Source organism: Sturnus vulgaris, chromosome Z, assembly GCF_052056855.1.
Source record: "Sturnus vulgaris isolate bStuVul1 chromosome Z, bStuVul1.hap1, whole genome shotgun sequence".
Classification (NCBI taxonomy): Eukaryota; Metazoa; Chordata; class Aves; order Passeriformes; family Sturnidae; genus Sturnus; species Sturnus vulgaris.
The window spans coordinates 50,932,924-50,952,766 of record NC_142283.1 but is presented as its reverse complement, the minus strand read 5'-3'; the positions used below and the strand labels follow the sequence as shown (position 1 = coordinate 50,952,766).

Genomic DNA, 19,843 nt, shown 5'->3' with positions numbered 1-19,843 from the left:
TGTTTCTCTTGCTAGGCATTAAAAGCAAGTTTCAGCTCATGAATGTTAGCAATTTGTTTGGTATTTCACTTTCCTTTTTCTGATTCAGGCAACATGTAAACAAGTTTAAAACCGTCTTTTAGAATTTATTTTTTAAACATTCCACTCTACAACTACTAAGATTCAGATCAAACCTCATTTCAAGTCTTAATTATTTTGAGATGTTCACTCTCACTGTGTGGTTATTTTATAGGTGTGTTTTAAGTTTTTGAAGACTGATCTAGCTCCACCAACCTCTGATTGATAAGTGCTTCTGAATATAGAAACATGCTAAACACCATAAGCAACAGAAAAAGAAAGAGACTTTCTTTCCAGAATTCAAACTTCTGGGCAAACTGTATTTTAAAAGCGGAGCAATGCAATTTATAACACAAATATCTTTGTGTTAGTCTCATTAAATACTACAGGAAAACTTATTTTTAGAATCCTTCCTTTATTAATTCACTAACAAATCACTGTAATATAATTAATTATAATATAATTAATATAGTATAATTAATATAAATTAACAGGATTCAAAGTTCTCAATATGGATGTGAATGCTAAAACTATTGCGAAGAATATTCTGTATAATGATTTGCTGTGTATTTAGTAAATTTCATTAGTGTGCATATATGTCAACAGAATAATCTGCATAATTAAAAGCCCCTAAGTACCTATAGACATGATTTAATGAATGAAGAGAAAAACTGTATTTAAGTAGTATTAAAGATTTGGCCAAAATCTCCCAAAAGACAGAAGATTTGAAATAGGAAGAACATAAAAGACAAAGGTTCTTCCTTGTGTCACCCTAAGGGTGCTGCAAATATACTTCCTAATAGAGAAATTAAAAAATGATGGTGATCTAGCCTCTATTCTCCTTCATTTATACTAGATTGTATCAAATGCAGAAATTCAAATGTGCAGAAATATTTGCACTTAGAAAAGAAACTAATGCAAGAAAACTCTGACTGTGGCCAATGCTCTTGGATGGAACTGAAACTTGAATTCTGAATCACATTATTATGCCTGGCACTATTTAATCCTAGTTGAATTACTAAAAATGGAAAAGAAAACGCATTTTTGCATTACTTACAGTGTTTTTGTCTCCCAGTCCAGAAATTCCATGATTCATTTTGATTCATGAATGTTTCAGATAAAAAAGGCTAAATTGTTCTTCTGTGTAACACAATTTTCATAACCTTCATTAGGATTTTTTGTAAAACTAGAAGGAGGAAAGAGATGGGATTAATTTCCAAAGTGCTTGTGCTGATTTTTAAACCTTTGTCTATCTCTATTTATTAGTATGACTGATAGTTCATGCTATTTTCAAGTCTAGTAATTTACATTCTCTACAGAGAATGGTAAAATTCCCCTCTTTACTGAATACTTCTGGGATTTCTTAAACAAAAAGATCAGATGTCAGCCAAAAACTCTCAATATTTCTGTTTTATATTTTCCTATTCTAATGGTAATGCTAGTACTGGAGCTGTTGTCACAGGAGAATAATGCCATAATGTCTTGGAAAGCCTCTGGCACTGTTCTCTGTGTAATGAATTTATAGAATAAATTACACCTTTTAAAATTACTTGACTCATCAGGATGTTGTATCAGATACACTTAATGTCAGCATTTTTTGCATGCTCTGATATCAATGTTAACATAATCATGTATCGTGTATCACATATCCGATTGTTATTGCAAATGGAAAGAAAAATACTTTTAAAAACGTATTTACAACAAAGATGTATTAAAACAAAATACCGAAAATCAAAACAGAACATCTTCGGGAGTGGCTTAAGATGAAATAAGCTTCTGGAGTTACACACTCCAGTTGCAGGTAACATGGACTTTTTACATAAAGAACATCATAACGCAGGGGATATTAGAATCCATGTGCATCTCTAATGAAGCAAGAATGGTATTATGATGCTGTTTTACAAGGCAGTAATCTACTTGTGTTCTGGATAACATAAAATGCAAAATGAAGCTTATCCAGTATTTCAAATAAACCATTGTGAGGTAAGTATTTTATTTATTGTAAGTATTTTAAGGAAAGTTTTGTCTGCTTTTTGGTTTTTGTTTTGTTTTTTTAAATATTTTTTAATAAAACAAGCAATTAACAAAACAAATGAATGGCAGATTATGTGAAAAGAAAAATCAGTGAATTAAAAGGAATGGTACTTATGTAAGTGCAAGGAGATTTTGCTGCTTTCAAGGGTGAATGAACAGATGAGGTGTAGCAAAAGAAAAGTTGTAATAGGAATAAAATTTGCAATATGCTGGTTATTTTAAAATATTTCTCTGATAAAAGATTGCAACTCTCAGAATCCTTATGTCAACTACTCAATCATATAAGCTTTCCAGAAGGACTGAATAGTCTGACTATTGGAGGAATTTTGATTCATGAGACCATTTGAGTATATTTATCTTCTTCCTTCTTACCAGTTACTTATTTCTCTAAAAAATCCCACAACATTTCAAAAACTCTAAAGTTTGTTAGAATGAGATTGCAAAACTTAAAATGGGATTGATCAGTAAAATGGGATTTTCTGTCTAAGTGAGAAAAACTGTTTCCTGTAGTCAGAAGCAAGACTAAACAGACCACTGATAATATTGTCCAGCAATTATTATTCCTTCATTGTTGAACAATTTCCCAAAAAAACCAGCAACTACAAAAATCTTCTTAATGTAAAACAAGGCTTCAGTAAGACAGAATACTAGAAAATATACTATACCAACAAAAACTACAGTGATAAAAAATGAGAAGAACAAATACAGCATTGACGAGAAACTGAGTCTGAATCAGCAGGTCAGGTGCAGAAGATGAAAATAAGAATTATTTTTTCTTTGATGTGCAAGTTATTATTTTGGCAATCTAAAAACATTTGGGAGTAAGAGTTGAAAGCATTTCAATAGATTTTTTTTTTAATTGCAGAATACAGGAATAGAGTGTACTAATGGAACTAGGGTATACGTTCTGATCATGCACTCCTGCATATTGTTTATGTACATTTTTAAGAGAGTCTTTTGTAGCTTTAAAACAGTAACTTTTTATCTGTTTTAAAATGACCGCTTCATATCTGCAAAGTTTATTGCATTCTGTTTGTCTGAAGCCACTTTGTTCTCTATGCTTCTACCTTGTACAAAGAACTCAATAAAGGAATAAACACGCCCATAAATATACCCACCTTCATTCAGTATATTTTCAAGAGTCTGAAAGGGAAGGCAAAAAGAAGAGACAAGTTCTATATAGTGTTTCTCTAAAGCCAGCAAAACTGAGCAGGGTATTTGGGTGGAAACCTGATTCCTAACTGCAAGTCTGGCACGGGGTAAGCTTTTCTGAGGAAGACGCAGCAGGAATGCTTCTGCTCATCACAGCTTTAACAGTGTGCTGCAGGCAAGTTGTTGATTTTTCAGATTATTTTATCCCAGACCACATAACCCTTTATAGATTAAAGCCATCAGGAAGGAAAGATTGTTCTGTGATTATCACCTTTAGGGCTCAGAAAATCTGTGTTAACAGCCCCGCCAGAAACTGTCCAAGCACCTTCCCATAATGTGTGCGCTTCTCAGCCTTCAAGAGCAAAATAATTAGTCTTCAGTCAATCCCACCTATTTTAGGAGGATTAAAAAAATATTCTTCTGCATTACTGAAAGTCTATAGAAGTATTTACACAGGGAGAACAAACTCTTCACAGTCTTCCACCAGCCCAAGAGTGAATTCCACTAATGAATGTTGTGGAATAATATATCCTTCATAGGTTTCAGTTTTCTTTATCTCTTAAATAGCCAAACAACTTGATATTCCTTGTGAACTCTTTCCTAGGATTCTATTTTCCAAATATTTCTTTCACTAATTCTCTTAGAAAGGCTCCTTTAAAACTTTTTTTTAAATTATGAAAACAAGGCCCACCTGGCATATGAAGCAGGGTGAATTAGGCAATACTTGAGTGCATGGATCTCAGCTACAGTTATAGCTCATACCATTCTGCAAAAAAATAAATTTACCTGAACTGCAGAAAAAGAATACTTTGTTACAAATCCCCAAAACCCATAAAATTTAGTTCTGCAGTCAGAAGCTATTATCAAAAATAACTTATTTTTATTCACTCATAGATTACAAACACATTCTTTTTACTCCTATTTCATTCTCCTAGCAAAGTAATTAGACATAAATTGTAGCTGAGAATATGTTTTTTTAATTTTGATTTCACTATCTAATTCATTTTTTTCCTTTCTCTTGATGTACTTTTGTGCTGGTTTCAGCTGGGGCGGGGTTACTTTTCTTCACAGGGACTGATACAGGGCTGTGCTTTGGATTTGTGCTGAACAGAGTTGATAATGCAGAGATGTTTTTGTTATTGATGAGCAGGGCTTGCACAGAACCAAGGCCTTTTCTGCTTATCCTGTCCTGCTGGCAAGGAAGTTGGGGGTGCTGGGGAGGCTGGGAGGAGACAGAGCCAGGACAGGTGACCCCAACTGACCACAGGGATATTCCAGACCATACAGCATCATGTCAGTATGCAACGTGCAGGGAAGAAAGAGGAAGTGGGGGACATTTGCAGTGACGGTACAAGTCTTCCCAAGCCACCATTACACATTGATGGTGCCCTGCTCTCCTGGAAATGGTTAAACATCTATCTGCCCATGGGAAGCAGTGAATTAATTCCTTGTTTTACTTTGCCTTTGGGCACAGCCTTTTTTTTCCCCTATTAAAATGTCTTTTATAGCAACATATGAGTTTTTTTCCTTTTTCCTTCTGGTTCTCACCCCAGTCCTGCTGGTGGGGGAGTAAGTGAATGGCTGCATGAGGCTTGGCTCCTGGCTGGGGTTAAACCATGGCAAACTGTCACAGAAATGTCATTGTCAACTTTGACCACAACAACAGTAGACAGTGGATTACAAGTTACTCCTGAAATCTTCCCAAAAGTAAGGTTTTGCAGAGCCTGGATGTTTATGTGCAGGACCCATTTTGAATGTCCAAATGGTCTTTCTGACTGACATTCTCTTTTATTTCTTCCCATATAATTTCTTTGAATTAGAAGGTGTTTTGTTATGCATTCACCAAAAACCTTCTATTGGTTTAGTTGGTCATAACATATATGTGCTGAACCTTGTAATAGTGAAAAGAAAAGATGTCCAGTGAAGATAATTTTTCTACAATATCAGCATATATGTTGATGTAAAAGGTCACCTCTGCCTGACTATACAGCTTACTTTAATTTCAGAAATAATCTTCTTCAAAAGTCTGACTCACCCCCTGAATAAGAAAGCCAAACATTACATTCTTTATGTGACAAACACTTCTGTATTTTATGCTGTAACCCAAAGGCACTTCCTCCTAGAAATTTCTTCAAGCTCCATCAGCCACTGCCAAAGGACATACATAGATAGATACCCATAGATTGTATTCTGTATCACATCGAATACTTGTCTCAATAGTACTACAACCCCTGTCTCCAAAACACTGTAATGATGGTCAATCAGCATAAAAGTAAGGGACAACTTGCTAGCACAGGGCATATTAATGCTCCTTCTTAGTCAAAAAGGGTAATCTTCTCAACTTCTATTCCCATAAACTTTGTAGAACTAATTTTAAGACTTCAAAAAAGAAAAACCACCCTTTTGTTTTCATGTTTGATTATAATAAACTTACAGTTCTTGTAATGCATTGAATCTGCACATAAAATATTTACATTTAATTTTGAGGCAGACAATTTACTTCAGAATCAAATTATACCATTTCTGTAGGAATTATTGTAATTTTAAAGCTGTGGGTCTTATAATTTTTGTCAAATTCCAAATAGCTTATGCAGTCACTTATTCTAGAAGAGTAAAACTTCATAGTTCTTGTAAAATAAAAATTAATTAGCTGCTTTTTAAAGCAAATGAATTCTAATATTTTATACTAGGTACTATGCTGCTACTACTAATAATAGTAACATCTTTCTTACTGAGAAAAAAACAAAAAACAAACTCTCAAAGAAGATTAAGAAAGGTAAGATATTTCCAAATAATTTTCAGTTTCTGAGAATGTTCTCAGAATAGGTTATGAAGTTCTTAATTCTCATAAATTGTTCTGAAAATAAGTTCTTTCTCTTAAACTTAACAAAGATCATTTTAATAATCTGGACTAAAATATCTGAATAACAGCATTAAAGTAAATGTGAATGAGTCTTCACATGTATTTATGTATTTTATTTTTGCTTTTTTGTGACCACATTAGTTTACACTTGTCAAGATGTTGATTATTCTTCAGATTGAAGAAATATTTTTTATGCTTTTACCAATATAAAATTATGGATTTTTTCTTAAAATTAATGTAAGATGTTTAATTTAGGGGACATCAACATATAAGAACATATTTGCTAGATGACGCTCATTAGAAGTCCACTAAGGGAATATTCAGAGCTTTAACATAGGAAAAAGCAAGAGAATACTGCCACAGAGTTTCAGCACTCCAATGTTCTGAACTTGCAGTCATCAAAATGTAGTAGCTGTATCTAAAGGAACAACTCCAATATGAAAAGAAGATTTCAGTGAAAAGAGCATTGCTGTCTTCAGGTAAGAGAGAAGATAGGGCAAGACTGACCATAGGTGCACAGAGATGGGTCAGAGAAACTAAACCATTCAGATTTGATGCAATACCTTTTTCATTTCCTTTTCCTTTTTCCTTTTTACTTTTCCTTCTCCTTTCCCTTTTTTCCTTGTCCTTTTCCTTTTGTTTCTCTTGGTTTTTTTCTTTTTCTTTTTTTTTTTGTCTTTCCTTTCCCCTTGCCCCCCATCCATCCCATAGGCACACTCAAACTCTAGTAGCCCTCCTTTAGGAGGAATTTGGACTAGAAAGCCTCCAGATATATATTCCAACATAACCTATTCTGCAGTTATATCTTTTTATGTACCCCTGTAGCAGTATGAGCAGTAGTGAGATAGAAAGGTGCAAGAGGCCTTTTCACCCTAATCACTGGCTTGGTCTTTCCTTATTAAAACAGAAGAATTCAGCCCAGCTGAAGAAAATGAATACAGATAATTCAACACTGAAGGAAAATTAAACTAAAACAAAACTATTAAAAGCGTAATATTTTCTAATACCAAAAGACAGAATAAAAGTTAAGTCAAGTTTTACATGAAATCTAACAAAGGTTAGAAAAAGGAAAGGTCAGAAAGCAAACTTATTTGCCAAATTTATTAAAAGATTGTAAGGAAAAGATAAGAGGGGCATTAATACTTGAGATATCTGGTTGAAGGATTAGAAGATGAAGTACATACTACTGGAATCCAGTTGGATCCCTAGTTAACATGGAGATGATTGCAGCCATTACAAGTTTTCAGGTTTAGAGAAATCCTCAGATGTGAACGTCACATTTACAAAAATACAGTATATGAAGAGCTCAATAAAGAAAGGAACAACTAATGTTTTCAGATTCTGCTGTGGCATTAAAAGCTCTCTTCTCTTTATGGTAAAATTATAAAGTAACAAGAATCAAGGCAGAACAGCTGATTCATGCAGCTGATACAGAAAGTGCTTCAATCACATTTATTCATTGTTTTACAGCAATTCAATGTGGGTAACACTGAGATTTACATGCTGCACTGCCAGGTTTTAGGAGGTTTTTTTCAGCTTATGAATCTAATATGAATTGAAGACCTTTCAAAATATGTAAAACTGTTTTAACTAATTTGGTTTTGGTTCAAGACTTAGAATGCTGCATATAATTATTGTTGGAAAAGAAAAAAAAAAAAAAAAAAAGAGGAAAAAGGGGGAAATTAAAAAAAAAGAGAGAGAAAAAAAAATAGAGAAAATAAATTCCCAGCAATGAAGTGGTCAGTTAAAAGGTGAAGTAGCTACAGATTCACAGAAGAGCACTGTGATAACACATGGAAGATCTACATTGTTAAAATATTTGAAAAAAAAGAAATAAAGTAGTTTTTTAAACATTTTTGACAAATTACTTGCAAAAGCATCTGTATCTTGGCACTAAGATAAATCTCAGTATATGTTGCTTTACAGCATCTGATATTGTGGTCAAAGGAACTTCTGTTGCATCAAAACTTCACTCGATTATGTAAGTAAATGTAACCTGGCAAAAATAGATGTTGACTAAGCAGAGTACTATATTTGAATAGCCACAGTCATTGTACAATTCAAAAAATCCTGTAGCCATTGCATTTCTAATTGATTTTGTCAATGTGTTATGGTCTCAGCATCAGAAGTCTCTGTGTAGCTGTGACATTTTTGACCTTAAATCCTTTATTTTGAGAGTAGCTAAAAATACTATTTTATGTTACCCAGAACATGTGGTAGTGAATAATCCAAACCATAATGTGTTGAGGACAACATTTTTTGCAAAAGTAGCTGAAAGACTGAAACTCGCATGAGCTGTAGAGACAATGAACCTTCCTTTTTTACAAACCTTCCTTTTTTTCAAGGGTATTTCTACAAAGTATTCATAAAAATATTTGATATTAAAATACTGGTATAGAATTCTTTGGAGTATAAAGATAATGGAATCCAGTAGCTCTTCATATTGCCAGACCATACACATCTGCCAAAAATGATGCATATTCTACCTTACTCCTAAAATAAAAACATGTAAGCATGGGGTACAATGAAGGCTAGAGACTGCAACACAGAGAACATAAGAGTAATTTTCTGCTTAGATTTTGCAAGTGTTCATGGTCTTTTTAATCCTTATTTTTTGATTATCAGGTTAACATTTTGCCCATTGGCTATAGTTTAAACTTCTGATAGTATTTCCAAAAGCTTATGTTCGCTGGAAAAGTTACAATTGTTATTTTAATATTTAACTCAAATAAGCATTAGCAGTAAATTAAAACATAATTGATTTTCCAATTAATGCAGGATTGTTTATATCTGAGAAGGGTTTATTTGATTTAAAGCTTACCTAATTTTGCTATCATGTATTTTACCACTAAGCTTGATTTAAAAAAGGATTGCCTTGGGCGAATTTAACAGTCAAGTGAAGACAGACAGAGGTGATTTGTACCATGTCTCAAGTAGTGTTGAGCTGACACTGAATAAATCTGGTTTTTAACATTTCACGATCTTTTTTTTTCCTGTGCTTAAATACTCTGTAACTGAAGCACCACACAATGGCACACTTAAAAAACCTTCCCAGCCTAAGTTGCTTCAAGAGAAAAAGTGAAAGGAGTACAGCTATTTAAATGTTGGGAAGGGAATTTGAAGAAACAATTCATTGCTCATTTCTTCATATCAAGTTCATGACTGGAACAAGATCTTTTTCTACTTTTATTGCAATTTTTCCTGGAATATATTTTTTTAGTTTGCCCTTCCTATCATGCCTGTTGGAGCACCAGTGACTAATAAGCAGTCCAGAGGTGTTTCATTTATTAGTAGGATATATATAGCTTTGAAAGTCAGCTTGAAGAAGCCAAAGGGAAGTTCTAAGAAATTATCAATAGACAAGAAAAAGTCGAAAAGCATAATAAACAAGTTATATTGAAAATTCAAAAAGCAGCTAGATTTCAATGGATAATGACTAGAGCTAGTGTAAATTCTGGCTGATTTTCAGCTATGTGCACTGGTTTCTCAGCCTTGGTTAACTATGAAGTCATGGAATTCCACATTTATTTGCATATTTGGACAGTGTGCATGCAACTACTCAAGCCCTGTGTGATGCTCTAGAATTGATTGGATAATACATGCCCATCTCTGATGCTGGATATCATTATGTCCTTGTTCCTGAGAAGATTGACGGCTCCCTCTGCTGTTCTAATCGTGAGGTGAACAAAGTCTTAATTTTTCTGCAGACAATGCTGGAGTCCTGCAGTATGTCAATTAATAGTTATAAGACTGATATGCTTTTAAACACTGGCTTGCATTCAAATGCCTGATGGCACCTTTAGGACACCTGTTTGGACAACCAATCTATTTCAAAACAGAGCTTGATTGTGTTATTAAAGCAAGGTGTGAGAATCAAAAGCTTTTATTTTTTTTTTCTCTGGGTTACTTGCTTTTTGGTTTTTTGGGTTTTTTTTGGTGTTTTTTTTTTTTTGTTTGTTTGTTTTTTTGGTTTTTTGGTTTTTTGTTTTGTTTGTAAACATCTGGTCTGTTTACCACAGATGCAGATTTATGAAAGCTATGCTGCTTGGCAATTGAGTCTAACCAACGGAACTGATACTAAAGCACTGCATAGATGCCCTAACGTGCTACTCAACATTTTCCTTAAATCCAAAAAATCTTCCTACTTTTCTCTGATTTTTCTGTCTGCTTCACCATAGTTTTTTTTTTTAATAGTTTGTAGTTCATGAAGTTCAATTGGTAAAGAAAGTATCTCCATTACATTTTTCTTATTTTAAGCAGCATTTATTTTCTTTATGATAAAATATATAGGCCAGATTAGACAATATACTCCACAAAAAAAAGCATAAAAAGAGGGTGAGTGATGCATATTCTTTGGCATGATGCTTAAGTAGTAATGATACATGCTGAACTAAATTTCTCAGGTTGCAATTATCTATGAAAGTTCAAACAGTACTGAGTAGAAAGAAGTCTCTGTAGTGACTGGGAATTTCGTCATCTTAACAAATCCTGTGCAAAGAATAACAACAGCATGAATCTAAATTTTTTCTGTTGAGAAATTCAATGTATGATTTTTTCCGTATGAAACTCATACATAATTATGCATAGTTTGAAAGTTATTAAAGTACTCAGCAGACACAGTAGGCTTATATTACTGCTACAGATGACTCTACACATGATATACTTGCTGTGTAAATGTGATTTACTATGTATAAGATTTCTTGTACAAAATTTTTGAAATAAAACCTCCTTCTCTAAAAAACTCAAGATGCAGGTCAACTTTTTCAAAAAGTCTGAACAATCCTTTTCATAGCCTTTCATTATCCTTTCATTACCTTATCAAGCAGAATCCTTCATGACATTGCCCAAAAGAGAAAAATAAGTTAATACAGCTAAGAACCATTAAAATTTCTATGAGTTTTTTCCTTTAGTGAAAGTAAAAGGCAGAACATTAATACAAAATACTGCAGACACAGGAAGGGGTTTCTGACTTCCTGTATAGTCTCTGTCAATAAGTGTATCTGGCAGTATACCCATTTAAAATATCAATATTTTTAAATTTTTGGTCATTAGATCATTGTCCAAAGCATTTCATGTTGTTTGAAACACTATAGAAAATTTCAAATTTTTCTTTTTAAATTTTCTCTTGGAGATATAAACTGGACATTCATGGGCTGAAATATGTAACCTCACCACTGTGTTTCAACAGTGACTTCTACTATACATATAAGATATTTTATAAGATACTATATAAGATATTTTGTCCTTTACAGTGAATAACAAAAATGTTCCTTCTGGCACCCTGGAAGGTTGGTATCTCCACTTGCTTTCTTGTGACCCACTACAGATAGGTTCACCAGAAGAAAGTAATAATAAATCTTTTAAAGATTTGTCTGCTGCCTTGGACATTACTGCTTCTGAAGGGTATTTAGGGGCAAGCTCTGTATTCATTGAAGATATTTTTCATCCAAGCACAGCTACTGTTTACCAAGAAGGTGTTCTCAGTACTACTGCACCTCAACGATGTCCTAGCAGAAATGCTAAGACAATCTCATATCTAATGTAATTGTCTCTTTCCTAGAGTAAAAGGCTAACCATTGAAAGCCAAAACCTTCTGCCATTATATATAGCAAAAGGAAGAGATATTATAATTATTATTAAACCAGAGCAGTTCTATTTTAATGAAAAATGTTATTTGTTTTTGTTTGTTTGTTTGTTGTTTTTGAGGATGCCTCTTTTTAAAAACTTCTTTGGGGCAAAAGATTAATTTTTGTCAGTTTAATTATTTCTGTAGATGTTAAAAATGCTGCATAAATCAAATAGCTGAATTCCCAGAATAAGAATTTATATTCTTCACCCTGCAGCAGAAATTAGTAAGTTTAAAATATACACTCAATACATGCTTTGTCTCTATATGCACTGAGTATGTACATATAGCCCCTCATATAAACACATTCTTCACTGGTGGCAATGCAAAAATTCCCTTCCAAGCTTTAGTATTTTGGAGACATGTCTTGCATAGAATTGTGCAGTGTAAACTCAGGCTGCAGACTGGCTCAATGCTGAACCTGATCCAATGCCTGATCCAATTAAATCGACATGTTGCATATTCAAGAAAGCTGACTGAAAATGCTGTCAACATGGTACTATATATCTGAAATTCTCTCCCAAATTTTCAATTTATTATTATTTAAGTCGATGCTGCGCTGTTATAGCTTGTGTTAGACTTTATCATTGCTTTATGCAGTCCATGGTGAAATTCTTATTTGCTTGAAAGGCATACACCTATCTCTTCTACTCTCTATTTCACTGTATCATAAATTCAAATTTTACACTGCTTTCCGCACTTTTGCGTTTTTTTCCCCATTGTAGCCTCCTTAGTTCACACATCATTAGACAGGTTGTGATGTGCTTCTATTCAATGAATACCTATTTACCCAATGATACTGAGTGGTCCTAAACCAAAAATGAGAGAATTATGCTTTTTAGATGTGTCCCCTGTACCCCAAAATGAATCACTTTACTTTGAATTTTCTATTCTAACATCTAGTTCCACTTACTCTGTTTTTGAATTACCTAATATTTTCAGAGTAGAAATATCTGTCTGCTTCCCCTTTCCAATATTATGTCTCGTTCTACTAGACAATTTTACATGCTTTTTCCTTTTCTGTAGTGAGATTATCTTGAGCTTTCCTTTTTCATTAACAACGCTCTAGATAGTAATTTTTAACTAGGCACTTTCTTCTCAGAAGTATAACAAATACTCTCAGCCAATGTCAGTTTGTATCCACAGTTTACCATTATTGCTGTGTCACTATTATGGGATTATCCTGATTTCTATTCTGCATTGTAACTCTCATTAAGCCTTAGGGTCAGTGTAAACTTCCCATTAATCATGTTTTTACAAGAACCTAACAAATCCTCTTTAATTTGTATCTGGTTCAGTTTCATAAAATGTGAGGTGGCCAGTTACACATACATAATGTTGAAACCTTTGCAGCTCTTTATTAATATAAATTTTTTTTAAGTCATAGTTCATTTGAGATCTCCAATAAAGACATCATGTAAATGCAAATGGGGACAAATGCTCTGTATAGCATCGGTATTTTAATTTTTTTGCAATTTGCTTCTAACTTAAAGAAATAAACATATTAAACCATGGTTACAAATATTGTTCTCTAGATAGTGTGCTTTTCTTTAAATGGAAGTTTGTTTAAAGTTCCCAAAATAAAACAGACCTACATTTATAGCCCTTTTCTAACACCAAGAAGTGTGTGCGCATATGTGTTATGATTGTTGTCCTCCTTTCTCTAACACTTCTATTCAAAGTTGCAACATTATCTTCTCTGTTTTCCTTCCATTTGTCTATTGTCTTGGGTGTAGAGACAAGGGGGTGGAGTTTTCAGAGGTGTTTATTCTAAAAACCATTTTACACCATGGCCATGCGGGCAGTGTGGGGTGGGAGGAGGTCCAGGAGGAGCAGTGGGGCGGGAAGGGGTCCAGGAGGAGGAGTGGGGTGGGAAGGGGTCCAGGAGGAGGAGTGGGGTGGGAAGGGGTCCAGGAGGAGGAGTGGGGTGGGAAGGGGTCCAGGAGGAGGAGTGGGGTGGGAAGGGGTCCAGGAGGAGGAGTGGGGTGGGAAGGGGCCCAGGAGGAGGAGTGGGGTGGGAAGGGATCCAGGAGGAGGAGTGGGGTGGGAAGGGGTCCAGGAGTAGAGCAGTTTCCAGGCGAAGCACGGACACTGGGAACAGAACCTTTTACCCCGTTAGCAGAAGAGGTGTGGTGCAGTGACCCTTTCAAAACAGGCAATGGAAACACAGATGACTTTCTCTGTTCTCTGTGGGCTCCCAAGGGGGTCATCAGGGGATGTCTGGGCCATAACCCTGGAAATGACATTTTGCAACCCGGAGCTGCTTCACAGCGAATTTCACAACCCTTCCACCACCTGCTTTTTGCCACTTGCAGGAAGGAAAGGCAGAGGGATGGAGTGGGACTGGGACAGGGAGGAGGGCCTGCCCAAGGCCCATTTTTTTATTGTTTCACCGTGGAGAAAGAGAGTCCCCGAACCCACGTCACCATCACAGGAGTCAGCATTTTGGCAGCATAACCTGCCGCACCCCCAGTCGATTCAGACTAGCTCTGCAGGTTTTGTTTTGTCCCCTTTGTTTTCCTGTTTTTCCTGAGCCATGGAAGGGCTGAGACAGGAGAACCTCTTTCCCATCTTGTCGTTGTTCTCCTGGGCCATGAGGACCTGCCTGGGAATAGCAGCCATCCTGGTTTTGTTCCGAGAGGAGCAGGTGGTCTGCCCAGGAAGCAAGGGACATTTTGTCTTTGTTCAGGGGCTCTGCACAGCACCTTGCTTTTATAGCTTAAACCATTCCCCCTTTTGTGCAAGTTTCTTTTTATTGTTGTGCTTACTGCTATTTTATATTTACCTTCTTTTGGTAAAATTGTGACTCTAGTTGTTTTTAATCTCTTGTAGTTCCCCCCCTCGTTTTTTTCCCCCTCTGTCAGGGGGAAGGGAGGGGTTTATGCAGCCTTAGCTTTTTCCCTGCTGTGAAACCATCACACCTACACAGAGATTAATACAAATATGACGCAAGAGCAGCCTTGAGGAAAGGATAGCAACAGCTTAACAAAGGATTGTTCTTCTAGGTGCAGGAGGCATCAAGTAATTGGAATAAGGGTGTAAGATAAGCATGGACGATTAATATAATTCTATGCAGTGTCCCCCTTGGCAAGGAAGGAGGCATTTTGACAGTTCTATACCTGCCCTACTTATAGGCCCAAGCCTGTGAGACTGCAATTCTCATATTTTCCTAACATTTAACACTAATTCATGAATGTGGTTGCACCTCGTCCTTTGCTGTTTCCCCATCAGATATTTGGGCTACAATTTTTTTGGCAAACCTGTGGATGAAAACTATTTAGGCACAATTCTATAAAATTCTATTAACTACACGTTTTTTACTGCAGCTCATAGCTCTGTACTGAAATAAAACAAACAAACAAAAGCACCAACCAAAACGTAACAAAAAAACCGAAAAAAGCCAAAGAAAAAAACCACCCAAAAAACAGAAAAACAAACACAAAATTACAAAGCCACAATAAACCCCAAAGGTAAAATTGAAAGGTAAAATTTATGTTTATAGGGGTACCATTATAAACAGAGGGAATTTGTGAGAATATACCAATTTGTAATTGTCTGTGATTGCATCATGAGAGACAACCCAAAAGTTTCTACATATATTAAATTTTAAGGAAGCTGCCTATGGCAGAGTGTTTGCAGAAGACTATATTAAATGAAGTTTCATAGTTCCTGTAGCAAAAGAGCATATGCTTATGCATGATGCTAATATGCACTTACAAAGCAGAAAAAAGTGTATATTTAAAAGTGATAGTGTAAAAAAAATTTTATGGATGGTAGATATGTTGACAGTAGAAAAATACATAGTCATGTAAGCTTCATAATACTGTTATGAATGTCATGTCTGACATTTATATTAATAGATTAGGTGTGATGATTAGGAAGAACAAAAAATGTATTAAAGATTCTGTGTCCCATGTAAAATGGATTCTTTTATATTTCAAAAGTTTCAACTATTAGAGTAGTTGTAAATACGCTTTGATTTTCAGACTGATTAAAATACCAAGAATCCCATAATGATGGATATTGCACTTAGTTAAGTTTCTTAAAGATTGTATTTGCTTTCTTTAACAAAAATCTGAGATAAATGAGGAGACAGAAGTAAAGACATCCCAGATGTTGATGAAAAATATCTGCCGAGCCTTCACATGCTTTCTGGAGAAAAAAATCCCAGGAAAAATGTTCTGAAAAAGGGACAAGGGGCATTGACTAAGGAAATGATGGAAAGATATTTCAGAGAGATATCCAAATGTACCCAAGGAAAGCCAGCTACAGACATGGAATGTTATGTGCCAAGACAGCAGAAAAAAGTCCCTCAATAATAATGAGTCAGGGCAACAGGGAAACAGCTCTTCCAGTGACCCAATATTGTAGCAATGCAGTTTAATACCGTGGAGAGTATCGTGTTGCCTTCTGTTATGATTTACAGGACAGGACAAGATACAGTGAAGAAAACGGTTGAGGATATGAATTATGTTTTCCCCAAGATTTTTTTTTTTTTCAATATAGTCAAACAATAAATGAAATCCTTCCAGGGTCTTAATGACTTTTGGACATTTTTTTTTTCTCCTCCCTTTTTAGAAAAGCATTTCAAGATAGCAAGACAGTAAGTCTCAGTCTGTGGAGGAAGGCTGAGGTACTTATTTCATGAATACATTGGTCCTTGTCAGGAAAGTGTATTTAAGTGCTAACACAATATCCCCTTCCTCTCTTTTTCATTTACTATGAGATTAGATTTTTTGAGATTAGGGTTAATTCATCCCATTCCTGCAGAATGTTGGCAGCAGAATTAAAACCAGAATTCAGAACTGATCTAGGCAAATAGATTAATTTTCAAAAGAGATTTAAGAACATAAATGCTACTGATTTTTCAAAAAAAAGAAATCTGGTGATAAATAAACTAATAAATAAGTTCATTTATAAACTTTTGTAAGAAAGAATTCTGTGCTCTTTCATAAACTTTTTTTAAAATTCTGTGTTAAATTATATAAATGAGAACGTTTGTTTTCTCTTTTCTTGTCATTTTAAGATAATTGCAAGACTCTGTCTATATGTAATTTATTAATTTGTATTAATTTCATAAAAATTGCAATGTGTATTGACCTAGCCAGAGACTGACAGGAATCCTGACATATGGCATCTATTTGCAGTGGGAGAAATTTCAAAGAAAACTAAAGAAACATTGGATTTAGCAACTATGCTCTGAACATGATAAGCCAGGATATAAATAGGAAAAAAAGCTCTTAGTCTGAGGAAATAATTTATTTGGCTTATAGAAAAATTAACAATAGTAGACATTGCTCAAAAAAGATAAAAAAGTTATATATTCCAGAGAAGAAACCATTAGCAGAAATGTTTTTAATTACTGAAAATTGGTTGGTTAATTTCTAAGGCTGTAGTAATGTGGTTTAAAAATCAAGTATAGTAATGACATATAAATATTTTAATTTTTTATCAAGATTCAGTTTTGGAATTTTTTTCCTCATATTTAAGCTATCAGAAATTACCTGAAGGGTGCATCAGGTTGCACTATGTTACTTGGTCATAATACAAACTTTTTAAGAGATGAACAGAGCATTCATTAGAATTTGTTATGTTTCCTTTCTATCTCCTGCAGGTGAAAAACAGCATGTGTTGAATTTCTGATTAGAAAGTACCTTATCTCTCTTATATGAGCAGAGCCATCCATACCTGAGATAAGTGTGTGGAATATTGCATGGTGAGTCCACTGAGATATCCAGCAGAGGAAGAAGTTAACAGTTAGAATGTTAACATCCCTTACTGAACATTTTTATGTCTTTTGTTTGTGTAAGATTTTTCACAATGTATTTCTATTCTTAATGTAGCTGAAGTACTGAAGGAGAATAAATTTCCAGTCATGTGTCTAGTTTATATGGAATTTCTTTTTGCATTTCATTATGTTAGAAAGATACTGAGAATTCATATTTTTTAGACTAATGAAGAGAATCTGGAGATATGGGCAGGCTGATTATCTTTTTGTTTAATTTTATTTTAATCTAGAATGCAGAAACATGAAAAGAAAGCCTTCTGTTTTGTCAAGGAAAAACTGCCTTTCACTGGAAAATTTTAATTATATTATGAAAAAAATTAAGGAAAAATATTCCCATTCTAGAACCTGTGTCTAGATACAGAAATATCATATGACTGAGAAGAATTTGAAATAAAGAATTTAAAAAAAAAAAACTAATAAACCCCTCCACCCCCAAAATTTTTAGTCATATACTTCAACAGGACTCTGGTCTCTGTGGTAAAATGCTTCCTTTAAATCTCTTTGAAAAACTTATAGGTACAAATGTATGAAGTTCTTAAATACTGATCTGTTGCAACAATGTTCAAGAATTTAGCCTACAACCTGTGATCCTTGCTGGTAAACGCTTTACTAGAGCAAAACTAATTATCTCATTTATGCCTTTCTATTTATTTCAGGTTTTGATTCATTAAAGATGAGAAATACAATGAAATAAGCAGGTTGGAGCCTGGCCAAAGAAATAAAGTTTATTGAAAACACATTTTGCCTTTTGACTTGTTACGCCTCCATCCAGTTGGGCTTTAGGAGAAGGCTTTTTGATGCACTCTGGGTGTATCTCTCAGGAGGTTCAATAACAAACTTAAGCTTGCAAACTTTAGAATATTAAGGTAAAATAAAGTATTTGTCAAATTTTAAAACAACATCCAGAGTAGAGGCACTCTACAAACTTTAATTTAGAAAACTTTAACTTGTCCATCTTTAATTTAACAAGATATAACAAGGAACCTAATAAGGCATTGATTGGAATTTTTTAGTTAGTCTTACAATACATTTTGAGAAGAAGTTAGGAAAATAAGAGAAAGAGAGAGAGAAAGAGAAAGAAGAAGAGAAAGGGAAAGAGAAAAAGAAAGAGAAGGAGGATATTGATAGGAAGATATCACCTGTGGGTCCAGCAATGAGACTTGATTGTCCCAACTTTGAAGCTGTCCGTTGTTCAAAGTGATGGTCACAGTCTTTATCCACCCAGGGTTTGTGGAGCCCATGAAATGCAAACTTTAATATACACTTTAATATACACTCTGGCTAGATGGGAATCTCCAGGTACCACCCCTGGTGTGGAGAGTTTTACACTGCCTCATGTAACACTATGGATCACCTGCAGTCCTCTGGTGGAAGGCCCATAAATGATTCTGGGTGTGTTTCACTTTGATGATTTACGACCCCTTCTAAAACATGACAAGCTGCCTCTCATGTGACCATCTGCATAGCCAATTATTTACATTACTGTTCGCTCCAGTTACAGTTTTGTAACTCTCTATATCACAAATATAGAAGTATTTTCTTTCAGCTATAGTAGCCTAGATTATTTAACTGTTCTTCATACAAAGCCATTCCATAATTCTGAATGTCTTCAATTTTTTCTCTGAAAATTTTTATGTTCTACAAAGAAGTTCTTGAAAAAGGACACAAGAGTTGCACTCACTATTCAAAAAGCCAACAAAAAAAAATTGAAAACTATTACAATGAAGTCTTCTGTTATGTTTCCAGTCTTTCCATAATGATTCCCACAATTTCTCTTCCTTTTTTTTTTATTATTATTATTTCTGCTCATCAAAACTTACATTTTCAAGGAAGAATTCATTATGCTGCCAAGATTTTTTGAGTGACTGTGGTAAAGCAGAGATGGTCACTTCCTAAAGAAAATATTTAGATTCCTTGGTAAATCCATGATGCTGAATTTAATTTGCAATTTCATTTTCCAGACACTTGAAGTAAGCTTAGGTATCAGAAATTTCTAAGGAAACCGCTGGACTTTCTTGCTTGCCCCTTTCAATTCTCATAGACCAAGGTACTTCCAAGTAAAATCTTACACAGTCATAAGCAAAAAGTAGTATAGTGTCATCATCAGTAAGGGAATCAAATAGCTTTTGCCAGCTTTTCTTGTTTAAATATTCTGGATTGGAATTATTAGCCCATGTTTCTTTTAAGCTGGAAATTATATATACAGTTCAGCACCGCTCACATGTGGGGAAAGAATGCCTTTTAGCTATCCTCTCTGCATTATTATTATTAATTCTATTATTATTTGGGCATTTTTCCACTTTTTTTTTTTTTAACATTACAA

At 34.5% G+C, this 19,843-nt stretch overlaps 1 long non-coding RNA gene across 1 annotated transcript in view; it reads right to left on the bottom strand.

Moving 5' to 3' along the window:
- The window catches only part of LOC148219842 (uncharacterized), a 33,073-nt gene that overhangs the window by 5,222 nt on the left and 8,008 nt on the right, over positions 1-19,843 (bottom strand). The window contains exon 2 of the long non-coding RNA XR_015799264.1: positions 1,115-1,243. This is a non-coding gene — a long non-coding RNA (uncharacterized LOC148219842). The remainder of the gene's footprint in view (positions 1-1,114; positions 1,244-19,843) is intronic.